Source organism: Teleopsis dalmanni, chromosome 2, assembly GCF_002237135.1.
Source record: "Teleopsis dalmanni isolate 2A chromosome 2, ASM223713v2, whole genome shotgun sequence".
Taxonomy (NCBI): domain Eukaryota; kingdom Metazoa; phylum Arthropoda; class Insecta; order Diptera; family Diopsidae; genus Teleopsis; species Teleopsis dalmanni.
The window spans coordinates 230,698,246-230,712,818 of NC_051847.1; the positions used below are offsets into that span (position 1 = coordinate 230,698,246).

The 14,573-nt window shown below is 29.9% G+C and overlaps 1 protein-coding gene across 2 annotated transcripts in view; it reads left to right on the top strand.

The window, feature by feature from the left end:
• The window catches only part of LOC119673878, a gene marked incomplete at its 3' end in the record, with an annotated part of 58,110 nt that overhangs the window by 30,059 nt on the left and 13,478 nt on the right, over positions 1-14,573 (top strand). For both annotated transcript variants that reach the window (XM_038084976.1, XM_038084975.1), the window contains 1 exon segment: positions 2,773-2,813.

Consider the following 14,573-nt stretch of genomic DNA (forward strand, 5'->3'; position numbering starts at 1 on the left):
CGAATAGAACGAAAACACCCAAGCATATGCTGAAAACAAAAGTTTGTAATAACAACGATGTTGTCTTGTGCAATATAGAAGTTTCCATTTAAAAAGTTTATGAAGACAGTAAGTGTTCTGTTCGTTGCGAATGAATTAAATTAAAAATTTAATATTTTAAGCTAATTATTGATCTGCAACAAATCTGTTTTAATAGAGATTATATGTATATCAATAACAAAATAATTTCACTTACCAGTGAGGATACTTTCCATATCTGATGTGATTACTTTCAGCAAATGATGTTAATAATTTTTTAAAGCAATAACAATAAAAACAATTGAAATATTTCATCTTATTATGAGTTTGTATATTTTATAAATCGTATAGTAACAATTCTGGTTCTAGCTTCTTATTAAAATTAAATTATATTGTACCACCTTTAATTTCTAATTCCACTACAAGTTGCTCAAGTCAGGCTCTCCGAAAACTCTTTAAAGTGCTATGGTACATCCGCACGAATGACATGCTAAGAAACCTTAGAATAGACCCGGTCAAAAAATGAATAAGGGACATAGTTCTGTGGCGACCCAGTAGGCTATGCTTTTATTGAATTTTGCGTATTTCTCAAATTGAATTTGAGGCAGCGGAAGTAGACGTGATTGCTAAAGCGCAAGGATCAGATGACGAGTTGCGCGCGTTACTGGATCATCAAGCCGATACATCTTTGAAGCTCGTGGCGTACAAGTTACCCATCAGTAATACTGAGGTTTTTTGCGACATTTCTAAAGGTGTTATGCGACCGTTTGTTCCAGCCAGTTGTCGTAAGTTAGTGATGACAAAACTACACAACTTAGCGCACCCAGGCGTAAGAGCGACACGCAGACTGATCCAAGCAGGTTTTGTCTGGCCAGGTTTAGCAAAGGATGCAGCTGAGTTTGTTAAGAATTGTATCGCATGTCAATTGTCTAAAGTTAACCGGCACACCAAGTCACCTATAGGCTGTTTCGCAGGTGTTGACGAGCGTTTCCAACATGTGCATATGGACATCATCGGACCACTACCACTGTCGCAGGGTAAAAGATACTGTGTGACGTGCATCGATCGTTTTTCACGATGGCCCGTGGTGATTCCTGTTTCAGACATGACGACCGAAGTCATTGCTGGCGCGTTTATCGAAGGATGGGTAGCACAGTATGGTGTTCCTCATATTATCACGACTGATTTAGGACGTCAGTTTGAATCAACGATCTTCCGAGAGTTGTCCAGACTATTGGGTATCAAGCATATTCACACCACAGCATATCACCCCCAAGCGAATGGGATGGTTGAACGTATGCATAGGACGTTGAAGGCTGCTTTGCGACGCCATAATTCTAATGACTGGACGCGCACACTCCCATTGATTCTGCTGAGGTTACGGACTTCCCCAAAGGAAGATCTAGGCGTCAGTTCTGCTGAAATGTTGTACGGAAACCCGTTACGTGTTCCAGGACAGTTGTTGTCACAGAAATGCCAGGTGAAACCGATTTCGTTTCATCACTTCGTAATGCATTGGCTCAACTGAAGACAATCAACGGCAGCAGACATGGGCATCACCCAGTCTATGTTCCGAATGACCTCCTAACCAGCAAGTTTGTGTTCGTGCGTGTCGATCGGGTGAGAGCTCCATTGGAACAGCCGTATGAAGGTCCGTTTCAAGTTCTTCAACGAGATGAAAAATATTTCGTAATTAACAGAAGAGGGAGCAGGTGCACCGTCGCGTTAGACAGATTAAAACCAGCTTATTTGACTAACGATGAACTTACCGGCAAGCAGTTTTCGTCACTTCCTGTAGTCAATCATGAGCGGAAACAAGCATCCGAGAAGAAGGTTCTTAAACCGTCGGCCGTTTCTTCAAAGGTTTCGCGTTCTGGCCGAGCAGTGCATTTCCCAGCGAAGTTGTGTGACTACCGCGAGTAACTTCTCTTCATGTGTAGCCCGAACTCCGTCGCTAGGAGGGGGGTACTGTGGCGACCCAGTAGGCTATGCTTTTATTGAATTTAAAAAGGAAAATTCAATTTTAAATATTTTGGAGTTTCGATTTTGAGATTGTGGAAAACGTTTCCATTTTTCTCTCGTGTAAAAAGTTTCGATTTGGAGATTGTGGAAAACGTTTCCATTTTTTCTCTCGTGTAAAAAGTTTGATTAAAAGATTATTTACATCATAAATTTTGAGAGTTTTATTTATTAGCAAGGTTAATAGACCCTAGCTAAAGTTCTAAAACTATACGTGAAAACCGACAGTCTGCCCTACTTAGCACTATCTAATCTTAGATTAGTCACTAGTCGCACTGGGCGGTACGCAGATCTTAGATCAGTCATCGAAGAATCACGAAGTTTTTGAGAAATACTTAAATTAGAAGGATGGGACTCTGCAGAAACCTTCCAGACATCAAAGAGTAAAAGTACCCAGATGCACTAACTCGAAAACACTCAACATGAATTATAAAAGAACCAAAGGGTTTATAATAATTTTATCTCCGATCCTCAAATATGTGTTTGTATTTGAAATTTTTATATTTTAAAGCGAGTTATTTCATACTATGATTTCAACGCTTCCTTGACTTTTTTACTTTCCATATACAACAATTTTTAAAAAGTTACATATTCCTATACTATCCAAATAAATACTCCCTAATCAGAAATGTGTCCACAGCAATTTTATTCTCATTATTATTTTTAATATTATTAATCCCTTTTACTGTTGCTTAATAATTAATAATTTTATAATTGTTTTGTTTTTGATTTCAGTTCATTCTGTTCGGTTTTAATTCTGCTAACGGATTTAAGAGGTAAGTATCTTTTTTTTATTCTGTAATTTGAAATATGCAAAAAAAAAGAGATACGAAGAAAATGAAAGGTAAAAACGAAATGAAAAGCGTATTTAAGGTAAATTTGCCGTTGAATGTCGTTGAAGTTTGTCACACCCACAACGCAAACAAATATTCCAATCACACACACAGTACATAAGTACAAGAGTATAGCCCAGATACAAGATACATCGTACAGCTATTTCAATAAAATAATATTAACTGATTGTATTAAGTTTCTATCATATAATTTAATTCCATTTTAAGAGTATACCAACCTGTGTATCTCTGCTGACGAGCTCATGACTTTTACATAAAATATTGTATATTATTGCAATTCTTCAAAATAGTTAAATTTATCTTCAATTTATTATTAATTTGGTATGCTTAGATTAGGGAAGCTTTTGTTGTAGCAAAAGAAAATAGTATATACTATTTGTATAAGAGTATATTATTTTTTTTCTTTAATAAACTGAAAATTCGTGATACTTAACTTTTTTCATAACAACCGTATCTGCAGATACTAATGTCAAACCTTGCTTTTGGTTTTGAATGCTTTTATTATTACTTTAAATTTATTATTTCTGGCTTTAGTGTAGACTAAAAGTTGTGAGAAAAACACATTTATAAAGTAATACGGTTAAGAAGCATTGAATTTAGCGTCAAAATGTATGAGATTTTGTTTCCTCATTTTCGCGGTTAAGCTTCCCATTTCACTTTTACATAACAAACAAAAATTCAGACATAAATTCTAGAAGGCCGCAATGTTTATTTTTCATGCCGACGAAAGTTTAATAAAAAAATTTGAATAAATTTTTTAATCAGGCAACAAATAACAGTGTTAACAAAATTTGACTATGTGTACGTGCATGTGATCGTTTCTTTCTTTCTCAGTTGATTTGTGGATATATAAGTATGTATGTATGCTGCAACATTTGCTTTGCAGAAATTCGTGCTAACCATGCTTAAATGTGATATCAAAATATGACACTAAGCAACACAAACTACTACTAACGTAGTAGCGGTGACTGCAACAACTTAAATGTATGCAGAATATTTACCGTGCTTTTGCCGCAAGGTAACTCAGTTGATATTTGCATGACAAACAATTTCATTGTAGGGACAATGTTAATATGTATATGAAATGTGGAATGAAATGGAAACCGAATCTCATTGTAAAATTTATCAGCTTGAGAATTGAATTAGAGCAGTCATGTTTCGTTTGCATTTTTGTATATACCTATGTATGTTAACACACGAATGTAGCAATGTTGATTGCATTTATAAAAATGGCTTAAGTGGCAGTGAAGAGCCTCATTTGTTGGAGCAGTTTTAATTGATGCTCTTGTTGTGTGTTGTTGTTGGGTTTTGATGCAGCAGCTAACTTTCACTATTGCCTCAAATCTCCTTAAGTGAATATTAATATATTTATTATTATACTTACTTTTGTTGTCGTCGTTGGTGATGTTTTCATTGTGGTTTTGTGTGCACTTTAACGATGACTTCTAGTGATGAATTCAGCAACTAGAGTAATGAACTTAATTCTACTTTGGGATAAGTGCCTGCATGCATATGCACACACACACACACAAGAGTACCACTACCTAACCTTTACACTCTTCGTGTATAATAACATTTAAAATTATTTTGATTGCTTTAAAGAAATTGCTTCATACTTTTGAATGTTGACCTCTAAAAGTATTATTTTTTTTTAATTTTCAATAAAATGCATTTATAAAATTGGTTAGCGCTAAGCATAAAAGCATAAAGCATAAAATTTAATTTTATAATTTAATTTTTATCTTGTAATTTTAATAATTAGAAAACATACTAACGCATTGAACACGCTAATGTAGTGTGAACGCATTTTTGTTGAAAATGTCCAGTACTAGTGCGAATACCGTATCAGAACTAAATTGGTTTATAACGAACTGAAGTCATTTCGTATTGAAAAAAATTTTTAAATCAATTTGAGGCTTACTAGCTAATAATTGTATTGACTTCTAAAATAAGAAATCAGGGAAATTTTTGAAATCATTTCTCTACTAAATCATTATTATGAGATAGAAATGAGACATAAATAAATATTGAAACAATTCTTCTAAATTAACTTAGTATAAAATATTTAGTTTCTTTATAAACTCCAATGATTAGTTAAAATTCTTAACACAATGTACTATATTTGATAATCAGTTTTAGTAAAGTAATCAAGGGTCCGCCATTATTTCAATATAGACACCTTATTTGTACAGATTAATTATAAAACATTGATAACTTCAAATGCATTAATAATTTGAATTTGAAGCATTAGTATTATAAGTTTATGCCTCAATTTTTTAGTTAAACTTATGTTTACTTTTTTTACAAAAATATTTATTATTATTTTTTTTTTTTTTTGGAGTGTCTTATGACATTTTAAAAATCAATTGTATCTTAAATAGTTTCTCCCATAGTGTTTAGAAATAATTGTATTCACATGTAGAGTAATACATATATAGATGACATTGTGCTGCTAACAGTTCCAAGTATGTAGTCGTATAAAATCAATTTTTAATGGCACATAAATGGAAAACGTTTTGTAGTTAAAATGAAGTTGAAAAAGTTTAAACCAGATGCCCTTCAAGTGTTTTTGTAACAACAGACAGCCGCAAAGGGAAGCAACATTGGTGTCGATGTACTGGAAAGTCGGAAACTCAATTACTAAGCATTTCTGTTTAAACATTATCAAACAAATCACTAAAAAGGACTTTAAAATAAGTTGCACAAAATACATATAAATTGCGAGCATTGACCTCTTCAGAAGGGTTAATTAGGTTAATCATTCAGTCTTAAATTCACCAAAAAAAAGTTCTGAAATGATGTTTCACTTCAAACAGTATAATATTGTTAGTCCTCTCATATTTTTTGATGAAACTACTACATATTATATATTAATGCTACGATACATGACTATGTGACTGTGGTTAAAATGGTATTTTACACAGATACGTACTTCACATAAATATTTTTGTACTTATATCACAAATAATAAACAAAAAAAAAATTGGTTTCTTAACGTGTTTAGAATCTAATAGTAGATGATTTTAGGTTTACCCTAGTAAAATATATATATTCTTTATAAACTCGTTTATACAAATGGATCTGGCGATATAAGTTGTTTTGGTTGTCAGTGTTTTATTGTAAACTAATCTTCGTTTTTTGATATAAAAATATATTTTTCGATATATTTTTAAGAAAGGATATTGAAAATTTGTGGAAATTACTAAAATCGAGTGATTATCTCCTACAACTCTCATATAAACTGAGCAAATATATTTTCATTCTCTTTATTGCTTCTGGATGTATTTACCATAGAAACATATAACAAAGTGTTATAAAACGTTCTTTATTTAAATATTAACACTTCCTAATATTTTTGTGTAACAAAGTATCTCTATTAGAAATTTAATCGATCCAAAAATTTTTGAGTGTTTATGAAAAATTAATTTTTCCATAAGCTTTTATTTGAATTTTAATATTTATTGGTAAAACATCTACTAAAACAGAGTCAATTTGAGTGCAGCTATTATTCAATTGATATTTTTTCATTTTTTTAATCTTATTTTACCAAATTTGTTTATTGACTAAATTTTAAAAATCATTTTCAATATATTGAATTCTAAATAGGTATGTGCTATAGGTAGGTAATTAAGGTTTAGCTAAGTCCATACTTAGATTTTGTGACTTTTGTATTATGTAACTACTGCACCCCTCTCTGTCATCATTATTTGTCGTAAACGATAGTCTTATAAATAACTTCATGACAGTTGAAGCATACTTAACTTTAACATTAATATTTAAGCTCTCAATAAACATTTTATCTCAAATAATATTCAAATATTTAAGTGTTAACTAAATTGTTAAACATTATTTTTGGAAAAAGTAAATTTTATTAAATAAATTTTAGGGTTAGTTATATTTAAGTTTATACTTTTAATATATCGGGTATTCACTTTAGTACTAGTTCTATTGAGCACTTCTCTTTCCTCCTACCTGGTTATTATTGCTGCTCATATTATTATTTTCATTAAATTTATGCTAATTTCTGGTTAAAACATGACAGTAACTGTGGATCTAACCAAATACAAAAACCTTGTCATTGGTTTGCTAATTGTTTCTTAGTTTACTCAACTATTCACTTAATAATAAAAAGGTTTACTAAGAGAGTTATCAATTAACTATTGACGGAGCGAGCAGGTGAAAGTATCGGGTTAGGCTACTCTTGTCTGAAAATAAACGAAGTGCACATTATCCAAAACAAATATGTTCAAGCAGTTGGCAAGTTTCAGTTTAGGCTGAAATACAACTTTTTTCTATTGGCCGCGCTGCATTTGATTGCTTCAGCTATTTAAACTAAAGTTTGGAGTCAAATTATATTGAATTGGCAACACGTTCGAGTAGCTAATTTTCAAATACTTATGCGAAAAGTTGTTACATATACAAATCATATTTGATATATATTATTGTATATTATATATAGCATTTTTCTTTGTTGATATTATAGCTTAAGAAGTGTGTGTTGCAATAATTTACAACCACAAACTTACAATACAAATACATTTTGTCAGCAAAAACCACAACAAAATCAGGCAAGAGGCAGTAAAAACTGCAGTACAATAGTAAAATTTGAAAAATAAAAATGTTTTTGGTTAAAAGCAGTGGCAGATTTAAAGTTCATTGCTCAAGTGAGTGTAATTAACACCGCTGTCAGCCCTTTTTGCTGCTCCTTCAAGAATTCGTGGGGTTTTCATCAAAACACTAAAAATAAAAACACAAAAGTAATAAAAATAAAAACGTTGAAACAGTTTATTTAAAGTTCAAATAGATTGCGAAGATGCATTGTGGCCGTTGAACCTGTTGCTTTACGTGGTTTATGCGCCCATTACACTACCAACTGCCGCCACTGCATCAACCGCATCAGCGAAACCAAACCAAAACTTTCCAAAGTTTTTCCCTATTTTCACATATGGAAAGGGCAAAGTTTCACGTTAATATTTGCTGTGAAAAAGGCAGCATGCCACACATTAACTGTCATTACTAAGTAATTCATTTGTGCATTGTTGCAGCATTGCATGTTGTTGAAAAAGTTCAACAGATGAAAATCGCATTACTTCACATTTTAAAATTTTGAATTCGTCTTTTTTTTTATTGTTTCCAACTGTTTTTGTTGCGAAAAATGCAACACGCTTATTGCCACTTTATTAGCTGCAGCTTTCAGCCAGAGCAATGAATCGTGTACAATTAAATCAGTTCTGGTACGACTTTTGCATTGCATTTTTCATTTCTAAAATTTATACATAATTTCATTATAAAATTTATATACATATAATTTTCATGAATCGTGCTTTACACTTCAAGCGATTAATAACTAAACTAAGTCACGTGCTGCTAAAATTTGTTTTTGGTATAGAAAAATGGAATAAAAATGACAAAAGGTTATGTATTAATTGAATTAAATATAAAAGTATGAATAAATAAAAGTAATTTTCACACAAAAAAACTTATAGAAAAACAAAAACAAAAAACTGAACTAAATCTTTACCTGCACCAACCTTTTCAAACATTTTCTATGGAATTGCAAAAACAACTACCTTGTATGAAAATTACATTTTATATTTTCATTTTAAAAATATCGCGCAGAATTTGCGCGATACTCTTGCTTTTTATATTATATAACGCAAGTATACCAGTTATTTGTGCGTTTTAAAATAAGAAGCAAATTTTAAGAGTTATTTCTGCGCGAAAAAATAAAAGGCATATAATAATTATTATTTTTGATGAATATAATAAAAATCAAATTTAATTATTATTTTTTGAGTTTTATTTTAAAATGCATATGATAACAGTTATAAGATGATTTTTATTTTTTTTATGATAACTGTTACGGTCCCTGTATACAATATATCAATTGGCAGGCATTATTTAATAATTTTATGTTTTCATGTTTGTTTCGATTTTATATAACATAAAAGTTATACCTATAAATATTAGAGATTATTAAAGGAGAGATATAAATATAAATTTTTAGTATGCTTAAGTCTTAATTTTTAATTATTTAACATTTTAAATATTAAATATAAGATCGCTGGATTATGTGAACAATGTTGTCTTTAGATATTATACTCCAAAAGATGTCTTAAGCGTGACACCGTGACACAAAGTTATTAAACAACGGCAAATATGTTTAATTTAATTTTAAGTTCACATTTTCAGGCGATCACTGTCTTAATATTTGTGTATTTACATTCGCACAGTTTTATTTGCTAAGACTAGGTTATTTTAATTATTATTTGTTTGCATTTCAATATGAAGACGAATGTGTGAACAAAGCTTTGAATTGACCTTCTGAAATACTACGACTATTTAATAATATGTATTTAATTATAAAAATATTGTAATTTTTTAAACATTAACTTGATGGTTTCTTCAGATATTTTCGTTTATGCATTTGTAAATTTGTAGGTGCTCATATGTGCGAAATTTGCTCAGATGACCTTTAAAATAAGCTTGATAATAAAAAAGATACCTTAATTAATAAAATAAACAATGAAAAGATATAAACATAAATCATAAAAGTAAGAGTGTGCTCATGTGTGAAAAGTACGAATAAAGCCCACCTTAATTGGCAATTGGTTCTACTTCTTCTTATAACATAGAACGAAAATAAGTTTTGACACATTTTAAAATTAAAATTTTTTTCTTGTTTAATCCCAAGTCGAATGTTTGTTAATAAATTTGCAGAGGAAACAGTCTTAAATTCGTATATGTAAATTAACAAATATGCCTTAGCGTTGGCGTTGAATATGAGTCACTGATGCCGTAAAAACCTACTCCTCCAGTTTTGGTGTCTAGCAATTTAGAAATCTCATTATAAAGCAATAAAAATTTGGTCAATATGATTTAGTGTATGATTTTGCTTTTGCTCAATAGTAAATGTCTGTTTATGCAGAATAAGATAGGATAATAGAGAATATTAGGAGGGATTGATTTTGTTATTAGTAAAAAGTTATCAAAAAACAATTCTGTAAGCCATTTTGGGTAAAATCTCCAAAAACTATATGTCTAAAGCGAATAGATTGTTGTTTTGAATTTGCTCTTACAAAATCCACTTTTGCCTTGTCAAATTTGTATCAAATATCAAAAATACCAAAAACATTTTGCATTAAGATGCAATTAACGAAAAATTGGGTTTCATTTATGGTTTTCCTAGCTAAATCTAGTGCTAAAACATAGTAGGCCACTTTTTAATATGGTTCGCACGTAATTATTTCATGATTTTGGACTTTTATGAGCTTAAGTCTAAAGCTTTTGTAAGATTCTGTGCTTTCGATTACAAGTAAGTTTTTGTTCATTGATTCAAAACTGATGAAGTATAAAGATTTTGTGCGAAAACAAAGAAAAACAGACTATATTGGAAAATGCACAGGTTCAAAACCTATATATGTATGTGTTTTTGGTAACTACTACTTAAAATAGTTTATAGTTTGCTATAAGCTTTTATTCACATTTTTCTTTTGAATAAACCAATCCAATATGTAATCCCACTACGTTTGATTTAAGATTGGTAATCACTATTTGATTCAAAAAATTCCTTGGATTTTTTTTAACTGCACTTAATTATATTGTTTCATTAAGAATTTTTACCAACACTTGCAGTAGTTATCTGAATCAAATTATCATGTAATCTATGTAACGTCCATTACTGTGGATGTTAGCTTGAAGTATGTGGGCTCATGTTGCTGAACTACTCGTATTATATAAAAGAAAGTGAATATTTGTTATAATGCCATTTCTATATATTAAATGTAATTTAAAGTAATTCCATTTCATATTTTTGAGATATACTTATCTATTGATTAAAATTCGTATAACTTTCAAATGTGTGCAAAGCAGTGCAACGTTTTTATTTCGTTTTTCTTTTTGAGAATCGCACTTCCCGTAAAGAGAAAATTAAAAAACTGACTTATCTACTTCGGAGGCTTCCTTAATTTTTACTTATTGTTGACATATGATATTTTAGGTAAATGATTATAATTCAATACTTTAAACATAATTAGGAAGTGACAAGCAGGTCCCCATCACTTTTATGGGTTACGGGAAACAGAAATTATTTCTGGCAGCTACAGCAGATGTTCTTCTACATATATTTGTTTGTTGTTGTTTATTTATCATATTTTGCTTCACTTTTTACACAATTTCCTACAATTGTTGGTACTGTTGCATCTTCTTTGATTCATTACCGTTTATGGCGCATATCTGGGAAGATGACTCTGTTCTCATAACAGTTCTCCTATCCAATATTGTCAAAAGTCGCCAACTTGGCGGCATGTTCATTGAAGCTTATAAGAAATATTTCAATATGAAATACGTATGTATGTATAATCAAGCAACCTTGAAAAAGTGCATCATAATTCTTATTAATCCTCCCGAGTGTTGTATATTAACTCACTTCGTTTGAGTGGCATTTGCAATATTTTGCACATACGCTTTTTGAACATTAGAGTTACATCAGTGTAATTGATACATTTCAAATAAAATTCCAGTACTACCGATACGTAATGATGCATTGCAGTAGTACTGCACCCTACATTGAAGTGAAAACACATAAGTGCAAGTAAATAGGTACAGCAAGACGAATAACAATTTATTGTTAAGGATTAAGTAATTAAGTACGTAAAGCTTATCTTATTGGGTCGCATAATATGCTTTCTAAGATGCAGTGTATCTCAACTCATAATAATAATAACAAAAGTAATGTGAAATAATAGGTAATTTTTTAGGTTGATGGAAATAGTTTTTGAAAAGAAATGTCAGCTTCTTGATTATTTAAGTTTATATTTTAGAAAAATTTTTCCCATCTACGTGACTTATTTCGAATATGTATATGATTCTACATTGTTAAAGATATCTTATAACTTATAATATTGCATAAGGGCTAGACAAAATATGTATACAACTAATATGAAATAGTAAAATATTATAAAACCTAATTCATATAACTAATATAATCATTTCTTTATAACTAATAATCTTTAAATTACAAAATCAACAGCTACCGTAATAGCACTTGCGATATAATAAACATATGCTGAAATAACTGTTTAAAAATCATCATTAAATATATAGGGGACAAACATTTGTAATGAACAGCACATGTCGTTCCTGTGACAGTGATGCAAACTAGACATCGCACCTGCATAGATAAATTCTATGTTTCCTTTAGGAAACAGTGACTAAAAGCCCAATATTGAACGCATTGATTGGTACTATAAACGCAACTGTGTAAATATCACAACAATATTTAGTTTAAGTGAATTTTAAATAAAACTAAGCAGAACTTTTTTCTTAAAGGATTTAAATAATAACAATATTTTGCATTGTATGTAGTTTCAAAAACCAATATACCGACTTTTAGCAATTAAAATTTGTGTTGTATTAAATTTAAACCAAATTGTAAGTATTCGTAGCTCATGCGTTCATTCGGTTATTGCTGCTATATAATATTTTGGATTTTTTACCACATTTAATCCAGATGCAATATTTGATAATTAACTTTTACATATGAAAAACTTAATTCTATACTAATTTTTTTAACAATTTAAGTGAAAACAGTTTTTGATGTTCCTTTTTATACATAATTGTAGCCGCAGTTAATTTTTATTTTTATTTTTAAATAAACATAAAGAAGGTATAATCCTCCTAAGAATATCCAACGTAGTATTTCATAACGAAAAGAGGGCTCATAAAAATCTGTACCGTATGTGCAATATAATCGACAAATTTATAACATTAATTTTCATTATAATAATTTTTTTGAAATACGATGACATTATTTTTTTTATATAACATATATTTCTATTATATTATTACATTATTATTATTGTTTTTACTTTTATATTTTGTACACTATATTAAAATTGTTTTCGATTTTAAGATAACATTAAAAATTCAATTCACTTACATTTTTCCCAATGCCCACTCCTATGATAATCCTATTGATCCTCATTTCCGATCATTAGCACTAAACTAGTATGGTAATTCGCATGTGCACATGGTCCACTGAAACTTATAAAGCTCAATAACTGGCTAAATGAAGGTGTTTCCTTAATTTTCAGATACTCGAATATTTTTTTATTTTTATATTAAGAGATTTGCTTGAAGTTAAATCTAAATTTGGTGCACTATAAAGTAAGAAGCAGATTGTAAATATTGAATTTATTTGGAAGATATTAAAATTTGTTATATATCTTTAACTAGATTTGCAAGAAATTCCATTCTTATTGAAATTAATATTTCCTCTACTTTACTGACTGAACACTTACTTTTTTAATACAAATATTGTTTTTATGCAATCGGAAGTTGCTATTATCAAAAGTGAAAGATACAATTAAGCAAAAATTTGCATTTTGTTCAATTTATGAGTGTAAATTGTCCACTTAAATTATCTGTATCTGGCGCAACGACATAAGAGCAAAATCTGCTTAAAAACTTAAATTGCGATACATATTATACGATAGACTTTGACAAAGTGTTTTTATTATTGAACTAAAACATTGTCCGGTAGTTTTACTTAAAAATATGGAATGCTTAATATTTGCATTTCCATTGCCAGAAAACAATTATATTTGGCTATGAATTTTTGACAAGTTTTTTTTACTGTTAACGCATATTTCCTTGCATTTCTTTATTCAATGTTTGCAACAAACTTTTGTGATATTGCTGTTGACCAAGCAGCATCGTGCACCTTGTGGTGCCTGTAAATAACAGTTGACCTTTTAGACAGTTTCGTGAGACGAATGTCAATTCAAAATGATTGTCATTGTCAGTTGAAAACTCAATTAGTTGCACTGAGTACAACTTAACTACAACCAAATTCATAACAAACTTGGAAAACTAGCAACTGCTTCAAGCAGAAACAAATGCTACCAAAAATGGTCTCTTCCGTGAGAACAGGAAATTTTCTAACTTTTGTCTAAAAGTTTACCAAAAAAAGCAAATAATTTAATTTACACTTTGAATTACAATTAGAGTTCGCAGTAATTTTTATTCATCTCTAACTAAAGGCCTGGCAGCGCCACCTTCTAATCAATTTCCTCTTTCTGGAAAGATGCTCATCATTCTAAAAAGTATCTTCTTCTCATAAAGTATGTCATGTGTTGAGTTGTAGGCGGTTGTTATGTACTTGTCTTTTTTATATCTTTTAAATACTGCAAGCTTTTATTTTTATTCTCTTAAAATTCTTGCATAAATTTGCATAAACTGATTAGTTTATTCCTTTTCTGTTAAACGAATGACATCGACAACACAAGACTACACATTGACAATATTTTTTCAGCATTTTTAATTAAAATAAATTTTAAAAAAATGTGAAAATATAAGTTCATTTCAATGTGATTTTAAAACAAATTAATAAACATTGCCAATAAATAAATAAAGGTTCTTTAATTCATGAATCAATATTAATACACATTTTAACTGTTTCTTTTTTTTTTTAACCTTCCTACTGAAGAAGTCTAAACACAGTATGTCGTACGTGTCGTACCAGGAAATAAATGTATTATAAAACAAATATGAAGATACAACTTCCAATACTATACGTATGTATAGTACGATATTTATCTTAATACTGATCCTTGACTACATGGAAGGTATACTGCTTTTCCTCATATTAAAAGAGACGGACATGAAATAAAGATTGCAAAA